Source organism: Lonchura striata, chromosome 18 (assembly GCF_050655825.1).
Source record: "Lonchura striata isolate lonStrDom1 chromosome 18, ASM5065582v1, whole genome shotgun sequence".
Taxonomy (NCBI): domain Eukaryota; kingdom Metazoa; phylum Chordata; class Aves; order Passeriformes; family Estrildidae; genus Lonchura; species Lonchura striata.
Window position 1 is genome coordinate 2685001 of NC_140720.1, and position 12375 is coordinate 2697375.

At 56.3% G+C, this 12375-nt stretch overlaps 2 long non-coding RNA genes across 2 annotated transcripts in view; one reads left to right on the forward strand and one right to left on the reverse strand.

Annotated features, from left to right (window-relative positions):
* Positions 1–794: 794 nt before the first annotated feature.
* LOC116184260 (uncharacterized) lies at positions 795–9492 on the reverse strand. The gene is made up of 2 exons (XR_004149022.3): positions 2835–9492; positions 795–987 (listed from the first exon to the last, which is right to left on the reverse strand). It is a non-coding gene; the product is annotated as an uncharacterized LOC116184260 (long non-coding RNA).
* Positions 9493–9588: 96 nt separating this feature from the next.
* The window catches only part of LOC110480514 (uncharacterized), a 48730-nt gene continuing 45943 nt past the window's right edge, over positions 9589–12375 (forward strand). Inside the window, exon 1 of the long non-coding RNA XR_013340957.2 lies at positions 9589–9777. This is a non-coding gene — a long non-coding RNA (uncharacterized LOC110480514). The remainder of the gene's footprint in view (positions 9778–12375) is intronic.

Genomic DNA, 12375 nt, shown 5'->3' on the forward strand with positions numbered 1-12375 from the left:
CAGCCCTGTCCAGCCTGGCCTTGGGCACTTCCAGGGATCCAGGGGCAGCCACAGCTGCTCTGGCAATTCCAGCCCAGCCAGGAATTCCTTCCCAATCTCCCACCCAGCCCTGCCCTCTGGCAGTTTAAAGCCATTCCCTGTGTCCTGTCCCTCCATCCCTTGTCCCCAGTCCTTCTCCAGCTCTCCTGGAGCCCCTTTAGGCCCTGCAAGGGGCTCTGAGGTCCCTCCAGACTCTTCTCTTTTCCAGGCTGAACAATCCAAAGTTTTAATTTAGTTCCAGTTATTTTTCAGGTATTTACTGCCTCTCCCTCAGTAGGTTTGTTTAGTCTTGCATGGTCAACCAGCCCTTGAACAGCTCCCTGCTCGTGTCTGTGCTGGATTCCTGGGACTGCAGCTCATGGATGAGCTCCTGCTTCCCTTTCTCCTGTTTTTTTTTTTTACCTAAAATCCTTCATTTTCACTGTGCCACCTCAGGGGGATGTTCTCCATGTGCTTCCTCAGGAGTTGTGTGAGGTGGGAAAGGTGAAATCCCATCGGTCCCGGAAGGATTCCAACTTCACTTCTTCAACCCACGGGGTTCTTCCTAATGGGAAAAGAGGGAAAATCCCCCCCATGGGATCTGCAGCTGGCCCAGCTCCCATGTTAGTGCCTCATTTCTTGTTTTGAGGCTTTTACAGCATGCAGGTTTGTGTGAGAACGGGGGGAAAACATTCCTGGTATGGCCTTGGTTGAGATTTCTGGGACGTGTTTTTTGTGCCTCATAATCCTACCAGGGAGATCTCCAGAGCAGGAAATGGAGCCTGAAGGTTTATTTTAATATAATCTTACAAAATGCTGATGATAACTGAAAAGCTTTTGTGTCCAGGGCTGGTTCCTGGGGGGGAATTGTTTCAACCTCTGGCTGGTGCCTCTCGTGTTCCTACAGGAACAAGGGGAACGTTCCTGACCGGAGCTCCCCGCTCGTCTCACACGATCCCTCTGCTGTGCCTGGAGCAGAAACAAACCCGGCTGGAAACGGGGTGGGGGGAAGAGAACCCTGGATCTGCTCTCCTTTGGCTGCAGAATCATTTCCCTGCCATAAAATCGCCAGCGGGAGCCAAGGGAAGATGAGGTCATGGGGAAAAACACGGGTTGGGAAACAATGGAGGGAGGTGCTGGTAACGGCTGGGGTGGGGATGTCCCGCAGCCCGGGCGGCCCGGGGACCCCCAGCTCCTCCAGGGACCCCCAACCTCCATCAGAGCCCCCTTCTCTTCCAGGATCCCAACTTCACTGGGACCCCCAGTTCCCCCAGGACCTTCACCTCCACCAGGATCCCAGCTTCACTGGAACTCTCATCTCCTCCAAGATCCCCTCTCCTCCAGGATCCCACCTCTACCAAGACTCCATTTCCTCCAGGATCCCAACTCCTCTGGGATATCAGCCTGCGCTGGGCACCCCATCTCCTCCATGATCCCAGTCCTATTGAACCCCCCATCTCCTCCAGGACCCCAATCCCATGGAACCCCCCATCCTGCCATTCCCAATCCCATAGAACCCAAATCCCACCATTCCCAATCCCATGGAATTCCCCCATCCTGCCATTCCCAATGCCATGGAACCCCCATCCCGCCATTCCCAATCCCACCATTCCCAATCCCACCATTCCCAATCCCATGGAACTCCCCCATCCTGCCATTCCAAATCCCATGGAACCCAAATCCCACCATTCCCAATCCCATGGAACCCCCCATCCTGCCATTCCCAATCCCCAGTGCTGCTCCCCCAGCTCTGTGCAGGACACACCAGCAGCATTCCCAACCTTTCCTTCCCGTTTCTTTCCCAAGGTTTAGACTCCAGTGAAGGCTGGAGCATGCCAGTTCCTCCCAGCCCGCTGTGTCAGGCCAGGCTGGCAGCAGGGGCAGGAGTGAGGTTGGATTTCAAACTCCAATCACATCTCACAGCATATTTGGCTTTTTCCTTTCCTTTTCCTGGCCGTAATTTATCCCAGCTCATCTCTGCCGGTGGATGGACAAAAATCCAGGAGGATCTGCAGGTCCCTTCCCTGAATCCAGCATTGCTGGTGTGTCCCTGGAGGTCAGAGAGCCCCAGGAATTTGGGGGAGATTTCCTAAATCTTGCCTTAGTGAGGATTTCACCAAATCCCCCCAGTTTTGGGTGGAGAAAAAATCCTTTGGAGAGCAGGGAGATGAATGCTGACACCGAGGAGCCCCCCGGGGCCTCCTGAGTCATTAAACAAATTAAATGTTAGCAGGAGGAGGCCCCTGTGATTGCTGTGAAACTCCCGGGGGCTCGGTAATTGCTCTGCAGCTCTGGTGGGTGGAAGAGACAAAGGGATTTGGGGGGATTTTTGGGGGATTTTGGGGATTTTTCCTCCCCTGGCGCAGCCAGCAGCAGCTCCAGCTCTTTTTTTGGATCCATGGGGCTTTCAGAGATTTGGCCGTGCTGGAGCAGGGATGGGCTGGGATGAGGTCCCTGTCCCCGGGGAGAGCTCCCAGTCCTCCCCAGTGCGCTCCAGTTCTCTGATGGAGAATTCCCAATCCACAGCCTCTGCCACCGCTCCCGCCAGGCTCCAGAGCAACATTCCAGTTTCATTGGAGATGGTTTTCCCTCTGAGAAGGTGACCAGAGCCACCTCTCCCCCCCAAAAAAAAACCTGCGTGGGGTATCCCGAGCTGCCGTGGCTCCGGAGAGGTGTGAAATTCCCGAATGCCCGTTTCCAGGGAGCCTCCACGGGCACGGGAATCCTCAGCTCCGTTTTTCCCAAGCTCCCGGTGCCCGGCAGCTCTGCCTGGGACATTCCTTCAGGATACCAACCCTTGGAGCCCTTTGAATTACCATTTGATCAGGATATCTGATAATCCCAGCGGGAAACATCCCTGCAGCCGGAATGCTGCCAGCCAGGAGGGGATGATGCCCCTTCCAGAGTCAAATAGAATCCAAAATTATTTGATTGGGATGATTTAATCCAGCCAGGCCCAGCTCCACGGTGCTGCCTAGGGAGGGGTTCCCATGGGGAAGGGGATGCACAGAACCCCGCGGGGGAGGTGGGAACTGCCCGAGGGGAGGCTGAGGTTCCTTCCCCGGTGGGGGTGGCTTCCCTCTGCTCTTTTTCCCTTTCCCTCCCCCTCTCCCCGAAGCTGTCCCAAACAAGTGCTGGTTTCTGGCACGGCCTTTCCCAGCTGCACAAAGGCTGCCTTGTGCCGCCGAGCTCCAGATGTTCCTCATCCCACAAAAACTCCAGCACCAGGTACCTGTTCCCCTGGAGCACCGGCTGGCCTGGCAGGGAGGGAGCTGCCTCCAGCAGCCCCTGGTCCCAGGAATACTGAGCTTTTTATTCCAGCTCTAATTGTGGCTCTCCCCCGGGATCATAGAGGTGTCAGGAGTTCCCTGCCCTGTGGGCCCGGGGCTCCCACCCTGGGGACAAAAGCTGGGGACAGGCTGGACCCCACCCTGCCGTGGAGCAGGTGAGCCCAGGAGCTGCCCAAATCCTGCTGGGCTCTTGTCCCAGGTGACAACGATGGGACAATGGGAGACACCCTCCCAAGTGGAGGCTGAGGCTGGATATCAGGAAAAGCTTCATGGGAAGGGTTGTGCAGCCCTGGCACAGGTGGTGGAGACCCCATCCCTGCAGGGACTGAAACCCGTGTGGATGTGGCACTTGGGGACAGGGCCCGTGGTGGCATTGGCAGTGCTGAGGGAAGCTGGACTGGGTGATCTTAGGGGGCTTTTCCAACTTATTCTGTGTCACAATCTGAGCTATTGATGATTCTGAGATTGCAGAAAGTCTCTGTCTGTCAGCCCCGCTGCCAAAGCAGAAGCCAGAATTGGTCTGTGCTGGTTTCCAGGTTGTTTATTCTGTTTATCTCTCACATGTTCTGCTGCCCTGCCCAGCTCTGTCCTGCAGGGCAGCGTGTGGGGCTCTGCCCTCAGTGGGATGTGACAAACATTCAATACCAGAAACTCCCTGGGCTGGATTTACAAGAACGTGCCAATATCTGTCACCTACGTTGGACAGTGTGTCCCCAGCCTGAACCAACAGAAAAATGCCAACACCACAGTGAGACATGGAGGGCATGAAGAAGGAGAAAAAGGACAAGGCACACCCAATTTCCTCCATCTTGTCCCCTTTGGACCCCTCATCTAGAATCCTAAAATTTTACTTTTGCACCCGTGCCACACTTAACTATTACTGATATCAAACACTCAGAGCTGGTAATTCACCCTGTAAGATTGAAAACTCTTTTCCATGGCCAGAGATCACAGCCAGTGTCTCTGGGGGCTCTGTCCAGGGGGTTCCTGACCCCTGCCAGGGTCCCAGACCTGCCAGGGCAGCCAGAGGGAAGCCCTGGGTTCCCACAGTTCTGTAATTCCAGGGATACCTTTCTCCCCCAAATCCACATCTGGGGAAGGAGAGCAATGAAGGCACACAGGGGATGGGTATTCCATGGAAGGGGATGGTGGAGGAGCAGGTGAAGGACGTGGTGATGGCCAGTGCATCACCTGAATCCTGCTGGGGCTGGAGGAATTTTCTGATCTTTGGGATGCAGGGTGGGAATCCAGGGAGCAGCTCCCCCCTCTCCTGCCGGGACAGGTCACCGCGGGGCTCTGCTGGCCGGGGACAGGGAGCGACACCTGGAAAACGCTCCCCAGCCCCGGCAGCGCCTCATCTCCTGGGAAACTCGCCGGGGGCAGGAGCAGGAATGGCTCCGGAGCAGGGATGGCTCGGGTGGGGAGCAGATCCCGCCCCACAGCGGGGCACAGAAACCCTTCTCTGTGCAGCACAAGCGCCTCTCTGTCCCCTCTGTCTTCCCTTCCCTTTAATAATCGTCCCCTTTTGTCCCCACACATTTCCCTCCGTGCCATTGTCCCCGCTGCTCCCTCAGCCCATCCCAGCCGGGAGCTGCTCCCAGCTGCTCCCACCTGTTTTTTCCACGTCCTTTTCCAGGACACCTGATGTATTTATTTTCATTGCTGGTTTGTTTTATTTTATTTTTTTTTTTATTATTTTTTCTGTTTCTTTTTAGGGTCTGTTAAGTTGATTCCTCCTTCCCGTGCCCTGGGAGCCGCGGTTAATGAGTAACCACAGCGAGCTCCGGGGCAGCTGCCTCGCACAAACCGAGCGAGGCTTTTTTGGAGCTGCATAAGGGAGCGTTTGTTCTGCAGCCTCTCAATGGGTCCTTGTGCGGGAGGCAAGGAGTGTGGGGAGAGAAAGAGAGAGACACTAAATCACTGCCCTCCTCCTCCTCCGAGGAGAGCTCGCAGCTCAGCCCGTGTGGCTGCTGGTGCCTTTGCTCAGAGATGGGGGCTCAGTCACCTTGGTGGGCTCAGAGAATGGATTTATCTCCCCAGCCAAGCACTTTTTAGCTTTAAGGCTCCTTTAAGTGGCTTAAGGATCAAACACTGAGCTCATCCAGATGCTGGCGTGGCAGGAATTGGGATTTTCTGCGTCTCTGTCCCACTGAGGAGCAGGTTTGGCTCTGGGTGTTCATCATTTTGCCTGTTCCTTTCCCCTGCTTTGGGTTCATGGCGATTTTGGGGGGTTTATCAGATACTTGCCGTGGGGTTTGAGGCTGTGTCCCTTCCCTGGCTGATGGGGCAGGGTCTGGAAGCTCCGTGCTGTGTCCCAGGTGTCCCGTGTGACCTCGGCCGTGGCACTGAAACCTCTGTGCCCTGCTGGGCCGTGTCACCGAGCAAACAGGCGATGCTGTGTGTCTGTTCAGCCCTGCCTTCATCCTCTGGGAAGCTCCTGGGATCTGGGGAGCAGGCAGAGAATTCCTGGTACTGTGTGGAACGGCTCTTCTCTCCCTGTGGTCCATAAAAAGGTTGGGAAAGAACTCCAGGACCATCGAGTCCAACCTCAGACCAAACACCCCCCCTCAACCAGGCCTGATGGAGAGGAGCCACCTGTGCTCCTCTCTGAGGGATGGGCACGTCCCCAGCGCCCTGGGCAGCTCTTGCAGCGCCTGACCACTGCTGCAGGGAAGGGATTTTCCAGAACATCCACCCTGAGCCTCCCTGGCACAGCTCGAGGCTGTTTGCTGTCCCTTGTCCCGGAGCTGGTCCCACCTCACCCGCTGTGCTCAGGATCTGAGGGCTCAGAGCCCAGGGCTGGCGTGGCAGCGGATCCTCCCCAAGCTCCTGGAGCTGGGACTGCTCCGTGTTCCTGCGTCCCCGGAGCACAGCGGGGCGTGGAGGGGACAGGAGTGTCCCCAAGGCTTCCCCATCCCTGCTCCAGCTCCCTCTGAGGATTCCCAGTGCTCCTTCCCAGCCCTGTGGGCCAGGCTGGGATCCAGCACCAGGCGAGAGCTAAAAACACAGAACCACATTTTCCTCCTCCTTTACAAACCTCAGCTTTGGGGCTTGGGTTTAGTTTTATTTTTCTTTTTTTCTTTTTTAATTTGGGGATTGGCTGCAGTTTTGGGGAGAGATTTGGGCTGTTTGTGTTTTACCTGCCACAGCTCCCTGGAGCAGCAGCTCTTTATTGGCTCCCGCAGCACTTGGCACTCTCAGCACTGGAAAGAAAAAGCTTTTTGTTCCCATATTTCCATATATTTATATGGATTTAACTGAGCTGGGGAGGGTATTTGAAGGTCAGAGGACTTGCAGAGGTGACTGTGCTGGCCAGGCCCTGGGAACAGGGAACAGCCATGCTGTGGGAACTCATTCCCAGCTCACCCTTCCCTGTCTCTTTATTTTCCTAATGCTGCCCATCACTAAACACTTTATTTTCTTGTTTCTCTGGGAAAAACCACCAGCAAATCCCATGGTGTGGATTTATGGATGTGCCATTCCCAAGCTGGGATGGGAAAAGCAACATGGGCTGGGGCTGTGACCCTAAACTGCTCCACAGAGCGTCGGGACCAACGCAATTTCGACAGAACTGAGAGTTTTCCTGGCTCCCCCTTCCCAGGGCAGGGCTCCTGTCGCTTCCCAGAGCTTTCCCTGTTTTCCTGGAGGAGTCAACAACTCATCCTTCCTGCTTGGCAATTCCTGGCCATTGGGAGTTCTGTATCTTGGGAAGATTCTTCTGGAGAAGAGCCAGTCCATCTTCCTGGTGTTCTCCTTGGGAGCCCCAAAACCATCCCTGGAGTGAGGAACAGGACTTCCCTTCCCAGGAAAGCCCTCCTCCCTTCTCACGAAAACTCTCTTCCCTTCCCAGGAAAACTCTCTTCCCTTCCCAGCAAAACCAGGAAAATCTATTTTCCATCAAAACCCTCCTCCCTTCCCAAGAAAACCCTCTTCCCTTCCCAGCAAAACCAGGAAAACCCTTTTTCCAGGAAAATAATTTTCTCTTTCCATCAAAACCCTCTTCCCTTCCCAGGAAAACCCTTTTTCCAGAAAACCCTCTTCCCTTTCCAGCAGGACCCTTTCCCCTTTCCTTGGCCCTTGCACTGAGGATTTCCTCCCTTCAAAGCTCCCCCAGATCAGCTCCAGCAGATCCAGTGGCCACGTTCCCATGTTGGATTTGATATTTGCAGGGTGGACTCCACGATCTCGGAGGTTTTTCCCAGCCTGGATAATCCTGGGATTCTGTGCTCCCCACACCACCAGGGAGCTGCAGATCCCTGGGGGATAAAGGACGATTCCAGCTGCTCCCAGTGGATTTTTCACGCCTTGGGAACATCTGGCTGCCATCCTCCCACCCCCAGGCTCTTTATCCCCTGCTCCATGGGCAATCCTGCTCCTTCCCTGCCCACCCTGCATTCCAGGGCTTTTCCCTGTGGCTCAGGAATGCGGGGCAGGAATGCTGAGCTCTCCAAGGAGCCGGGATGGGCACGGTTGGCACTCCCCACAATGCCAGCGTGTTTGCAGGGCCGGGAATGCTGCCCCACCTGGAGCTGGATCCCGTTCCGGCACAGCCAGGGCTGGGAGCATCCCAAAAATCAGCATCAGGCCCCTCTGGGAACCAGTCCTGCAGATTTCCATGGGAATTCCTTCTCCTTTGGGGATCTCTGGGTGGCGCAGAGGGGCCTGAGCAGCACCCAGGGGTTGTCGTGGTCCCTCACACCCACCAGAGCGACACAAAAGCTGTGGCAGAGCCTTGGAGAGCTCCAGGGTTGGTTTTTTTAGGGAGATGATGTCTGACAGCTCTGTGTCCTGTGGGCTCGTGGCTCTGAAGGAAATGCCAATGAAAAAGGGAGTAAAACTTCAGAATTCAATTCCAAAAATGGAATTTTGCCTTTGGAAATCCTGGACATCCAATCCCACGGCTCTGTGAGCCCACGGGAGCCCTCTGCACACCCAGCTCAGGTGGTGCTGGATCAGTGACACTTCCCCCTGTCCCAGGCTGCTCCAAGCCTCTTCCAACCCAGCCTTGGACACTTCCAGGATCCAGGGGCAGGATAAGCTCCACACTTGGAGCCTTTTCCCAGCTCTTTCCTCTCCTTGAGCCCCATTCCTGCCTCTTGCCAAACAGGTTTGAATTTCCAGATCGTGGCTATGAAAACGCAGCTCAACCCCCTCCTGCACAGTGCTAAAATATGGCTTTTTCCCCTTTTTAATATCCCCTAAACGATGACCTTTTCCCTCCTTCAGCAGGCAGCCAACACAAGCACAACAATGTGATTTGTGCAGCGTTTCAGCTGTGGTTTCTTCAAGAAATTCATCTGCTCTCAAAGCAATTACGGGCAGGGAAGCATTTCCACTCCGGCTTCAGGCCCTGAAAAGCTGCCAGGAGGGATTTTTTTTTTCCTTCCCCTCCTCTCTCCCTCTTGCTCCCTCAGCCCCCCTTATCCTAAAAAACTTCTGTGGTTTTGCTTCAGCAGCAATTTTGGAATGGTAAATCCCAGCCTGGCGCAGGTGGGAAGGGGCTGGATCCGTGTCCCTGTCCCTGCTGCGGGGGACATTTCCCACCTGGACCGGGTTTGTGCAGGATCATCCCCCCTGAGCAGCACCTTCTGCTCCCTCCTGTCTGCCACAGCTCCTGGAGGGGACACGGGCACGGTGCCACCCTCTCCTCGTGCCCGCTGTGCCCCTCAGGACTGCCCCACAGCATGTGGGGTTCAGGGGGAACCTGCGGGACACGGCTCCATCCCTCTGGGAGACCCTGCCAGCACCCAGGGCTTGGGAGAACGGGCCTGAAACGAGCCCCGCAGTCAACAGCACGGTTAATTGCTCATTCGTTCCTCGGATGGGTTAATAATTAAGTTAAATTAATAATTGGGAGAATAATTAAACAAAACAATAACCCATACCCGGCACGATTGAAGCGCTCGCGGTTTTGGGGTTACTCATTCACTTTAGGGCCGCTGTGGCGTCGCGCTGGCGGTGCCAGGGATGCGGCTCCAAGAATCCCTTGGAAAACCCGACTTTTCCAGGCAAAACCATCGGTTCTTCCCTCTCCTGGAGAGCGGCGGGGTCCCGGTGAGGAGCGGACCCGCTGCGACCCCCGGCTCCTCCCGAACCGCCTGCGCCGTCCCCTCCCAGCCGACGGACGGACGGACAGAGGGACAGAGGGACAGAGGGAGGGACTGAAGGGCGGAGGGAGGCGGCTCCAGGCCGGGGGGAGGAACTACAAGTCCCGTGAAGCCGCGCCGCCCGCCCGCCGCCGCGGGGCTATAAAAGGGGGAATGGCCCGGCAGCCGCAGTCGGAGCATCCCTGGCTGCGGTGGCGCCGCTCCCGCTGCCCATCCTGGCGCTCCCGGGGTATTCCCGGTGGGAGCGGGCCGATATCCGGACCCCCCGAGGCTCTGCAGGAGGAGGATGAGGAGGATGCCGCTCGGCGCACCGGGGGAGCCGCAGCCCCGGGAGGCGCCGGGCGCTGCCGGCGGAGGTGGAGGTGGGTGCCCCGCTCGGCTCGGGGGTGCGGGGCTCAGCACGGGGCTCCTGCGGCCCGCGTTTGCTCCTCGGCACGGGGGGGACTGTGCTGGGCACTGCGGGTCCCCTCGGTGCCCGCACCCGCTGTGCCTTCTCCCCCCGTGCCATCCCCTTTGTGTCCCTTCCTCTGCCCGGGGTCGGGATGCTCCTGGTGGAGTTTTCCCCTTCTCTCCAAGGAAAAGCGTGTGGCCGCTGTTTTCCTTCATCGTTTGCGGGTTTTCGGGTTTGTTTTTAGGGCTTTTCCCTTCCCTGCCGTGGGAATTGGTTGCCCAAAAGGCTGGCCCCGGGGCAGGTGCTCGGGCGGGGTTTGGGCAGTGACCGCAGCCCCTCGGAGCCCGTCCCAGCGCCGGGGCGAGCGGCTGCCGATCCGCGGGCTCTGGGATGCACAAGAGCACTTTTGTGTGAATCCTGGAAAAAAAATAATATGTATATGAATGACTCCCTTCTTTTGCTGGCTACAACAAAAAGACCACACCAGTCTAGACCTGCAGCCGACAGCGCAGACAGAAATTAGCGCTGGCTGCTCCCGGGGACCCGGCGTGGCCAGGGGAACTCCAGCCCGGATCCCTCCGAACTGGAGCTGCTGGTTTTGGGGAGAGAATGTTTGAGGTTACTCTGATAGGCACCAGAGGAGGTTTTATTGTCCGGACATTGCTGGTGTTGCTCGCTGCTGGCTCGGAATTTCCTCCGAAGGCTTTGGAGGCTGCGGGAGTTGCTCAGCTCTTGCTAATTGAGACATCTTTTTATAATCACGGGCGCAGCCGCGGGGAGGGAAGTGGGGGCAGAGCGTTGGTGACTCAGGCCTTGGGAAGAGGCTGCGTTTTGCTTTGCCCGGGGTTGTACAAGGAGGGGAGATCCCAGCTGGGAAACTGGAGCAGGGCTCCCAAGGACAGCGGCCCTCTCTGCTGGCGGGCAGGTGATGCTTTCAGGACGTCAAAGTTCTCATCTCCCTGTGGAATTGGGGAGGAGAAATCTTCCTGGTTCGCCTCAGCCCTTCAAATATGAAAGCTGAAATTTAAGGCATCGCCCCCAGGTGTGGGATCTGCCATGTGAGGGGAGCTCTGATATGGAGACAATCACTTTGTGCTCTCATTTTCCAAGGCTTTGCTGCAAAACCAGCTGGATCTGCTCTATCAAGATTTGGGTTTTTTTTAAGCTTACCAGATGCCTTCCATATGCAGGTGTCCCAAATCAAAGGTTTGGGAGATATGGCATCCCTCAAACCACATTTGATGCCGTGGTCATTGCCCCGTTTGGGGCCGTGGAGAGGCAGTGGGGTCACTCTGGCTGTGGGAATATCAATCCTTTGGGAAGAGGCTCCCAGCTGAGGTGTGAAAAGAACCCCAAATCCCGATTCTTGTGGGGTCAGGGGACGCAAAATCCCCCCGTGGGCAGGAGTGGTGACACCTGTGTGGTGGTGTCTCCTGAGGCAGGAGGGATTTTGGGGAGGGCTGAGGTGTCTCCCGAGGAAAAAGGGATTTTGGGAATGCTGACCTGGGCAGGGGGGAGCAGGCTCAGGTGTTCTGCTCTGGCTGGTCCCAGGAGCTGCAGGTGCTTCTCCTGCCCAAGGGATTTGGGAGCAGGAGTGTCCCTGCTCAGTCTGCTGAGCCAGGAATTCAGGGCTGTGGAGTCCAGCAGGATCCTCCTGCCTGCTGAGACAGGGAAGAGATCCCAAATGGGCTCATCCTGCTTCTGGGGTGTTGGCAGGACCTGGTTTGGAGGTGCTGAGCTGGAGCTGTTCCCCCTGGCTGAAGGATCCATCCCCAGATCCCTCTGGAATGGCTGGGACCTGCTGGGGGAGGTGGATTCAGCCCTGAAGGGCTGAAAAATGAGGAATAACCTGGAAAATGAGGAATGTCCCGGGGAAAGTGGATTCAGCCCTGAAGGGCTGGAAAATGAGGCATATTCTAGAAAATTAGGAATGTACTGGGAAAAGTGGATTCAGCCCTGAAGGGCTGGAAAATGAGGAATATCCTGGAAAATGAGGAATGTACTGGGGAAAATGGATTCAGCCCTGAAGGACTGGAAAACGAGGACTATCCTGGAATATGGGGAATGTCCTGGGGAAGGTGGGCTGGAAAATGAGCAGTGTCCCAGCAGCCTGGGACAGTGAGTGCCACACGAGCAGAGCGGTGTCACCTGTAGTGTTTGGGGGACAGCTCAGAGTTAAACGGGATTTTGGGGGGTTCAGGGGTCTCTAAGCTCAGGTGCCACCTCACCTGCACCTGGCTGGGCTGGGCTCAGGGTTGCAGGTGCAGAGAGGGCTTGGGGAATGTTGGCACCGGACTTTTTTTAGGATTGCTCTGCCTGTGACATCTGGAAGCTCCCAGCTCTGACCTGGCTCTTCCAAGGCTGAACTTCTTCCATTCCTCTCCTGCCTGGTTTAAAATCTATTCAATCCAGCAGCATCCCTTCTCCCTGGTGATTTTTAACAGCAGCTGGCTTTGATCTGGACAGTTTTGGACTCGAGCTCCTCCATCTGGGAATTCTACTGGATAAGGAATGATCCTTAAATTTTCGGAGATCAAAAGATTTGGGCCACACCCGCCCCCCAGACTGC